A 2,662-nucleotide genomic window follows, 5' to 3' on the forward strand; every position below is an offset into this window, starting at 1 on the left:
ATACCGCCATCTGTAGGTCTCCCGCAACATGACCTCCTGCAACGACGCTACCGCCATCTATGAGACGCCAAGCCGACTAAGACAGCGATGGCGCCACAGTGGCCGCCTTTCGACGCCACCCACAAAGGCTGCAGCCTCTGTCGACCATAGCACCCAATCTCCAGTGGCTCTGCCGCACGAAGCCGTGGACCGGCAATGACGCCACCCGCACCCGTTCGTGCACCACCCCAACCGCCAAACTCGCACCTCCAGCGGATGAACGGCGGACGTTTCCGCACTCGTAAAGTGCAATCCACCCCTATAACTTGCGTTTCATGAAGAGTTATTTCCAATATGCGACATTCCCGCTGTCCGTATACATGAGCCGCGACCTGTACCACTTACGAGCGAGAGACGCGATCGCGTTGCTCACTGTACGGCGTCCGATACCGAGCCATCAGCATGTCGGTCCCCATGCGCGTTGCACTCGCACTCGCAGTCGCAAAAACGTGGGGCAAATATATTACGCGGAAGAGTTATAACAGACCGAGCCCCACTGCATGGGGGGAGTCTTTGTCACTAATGTACACAGATGGAACATTTTGGACTGGAACCAGATTACCCGTACACACGGCGCTGATTAGTAATCAATGCAGAGCCATCAAACTACAGCAAATATACACAACTGTCCGTATACATGCTGAAAGAGTCTGCCCAAAATGGGAACCACACGTCAGCCAGACACTCTGATCACGCACCACTCTCTGCTTCTAACAGGCGCACATACAATATGTAAGCACCAGCATGGAACAACATCCAGTGCATCTTCTCCGCCACATTACACAATCCACACTATCACAACCAGACCAGGAGGTCCGTTGCGGAAAATACAATATCCCAGCCTTTCGACATCCACCATTGCGCAGACCAGGCACCAACACCCACACATGTCCTATACAACGGTGCACCCAACATCACAATAGTACCTCCTGTCACAGCGCACAAACAATGACATGAGTCAAAGACACAGGTCTCACACAAGCATAGAATTGGAGCGCCGCCTCTAATAAGCCAAAGGTGTGCATCCTGACGTGACAAATCTGATCATGTCACAAGCATTCACTTACTATAATCACTATCAACGAACCTGCCGCCCCGCCCCCCCCCCCCCCCCCCCCCCTACACCTTTCCGTACAACAACGTGTAACCTAACCTAACCTAACCTAACCTATGTTGTACCTTAAACCTAACCTATGTTGTACCTTAACCTAACCTATGTTGTACCTTAACCTAACCTATGTTGTACCTTAACCTAACCTATGTTGTACCTTAACCTAACCTATGTTGTACCTTAACCTAACCCATGTTGTACCTTAACCTAACCCATGTTGTACCTTAACCTAACCCATGTTGTACCTTAACCTAACCCATGTTGTACCTTAACCTAACCCATGTTGTACCTTAACCTAACCCATGTTGTGCCTCAACCTAACCCATGTTGTGCCTCAACCTAACCCATGTTGTGCCTCAACCTAACCCATGTTGTGCCTTAACCTAACCCATGTTGTGCCTCAACCTAACCCATGTTGTGCCTTAACCTAACCCATGTTGTGCCTTAACCTAACCCATGTTGTGCCTTAACCTAACCCATGTTGTGCCTTAACCTAACCATGTTGTGCCTTAACCTAACCCATGTTGTGCCTTAACCTAACCCATGTTGTGCCTTAACCTAACCCATGTTGTGCCTTAACCTAACCCATGTTGTCGCCTTAACGTAACCCACGTTGTCGCCTAAACCTGCTCTGTAATTGTTATACGACTCGTTCAATTACTGTAGTGTTGCCCACCCGCAACCCTCGCAATATAGTTCGCTACTCGCACTGCCCGCACCCCTGTGTATCGCTTCATGTTAAACACCTTGCAAGTCTTGCTCACTTTCCACATGCTCCTGCTGTACACTGTAATGTGGATGGCAGCAGGACGTACATGCCGCCCCTCCCCACGTCCCCACCTTGCCCCCTGCCTTCGCAAGCTGGTTGGTGAGAAGTTTGCATGTTCAATGCCCTTCGCATGCGACGTACTCAGGCTACGTTGTGGTGCGGCCTGTGTCAACTGTCCGCTGATGTCGTACGCGTGAACCACAATCTGTACTGCACATTCGTCCTTATGTACTGAATGATACATCGTGGCACATGTGTGACCGCACAACGACTGCGCCCCAAAAACGGCGGACCATACAGTGCAAATATTGTGCACGCAGCTACGTGTCGTCTCCCTATGAGAGCTGGATTGCAGTGTGGTACGCCATAGAGACGTGTGGGAGGAACGGACGCCGTGGATGGCGATCAGCATGAGCTGTCTGTTGATGTATTCGGACCTAGTCGTCTCTCCTCACACACCGTGATGGCATGGTGCACCGCGTTCCATATCTGCGACATGCTACAGAGGCCGGTTGACAGTCGTTCGAGCAATGGACATCGCATACGTACGGGGGCCACCTTCCACGTATTGTCTAGGCGTGCACATTTTGTTGCGTGTATGTGGGCAGACGTAGTGTGGCGTGACACCTGACACAGGCATGCAATAATCGTTGAAGTTGCAAATGGCGATGGACGCCTGCGTTTTCTGGTGAAGTTACGCAAATGAACAAATGGTAACCTGTTGTGGTGCGGTTGTTCTCGAT

The sequence above is a fragment of the Schistocerca piceifrons genome, unplaced genomic scaffold, assembly GCF_021461385.2.
Source record: "Schistocerca piceifrons isolate TAMUIC-IGC-003096 unplaced genomic scaffold, iqSchPice1.1 HiC_scaffold_92, whole genome shotgun sequence".
NCBI classification, from domain to species: Eukaryota; Metazoa; Arthropoda; class Insecta; order Orthoptera; family Acrididae; genus Schistocerca; species Schistocerca piceifrons.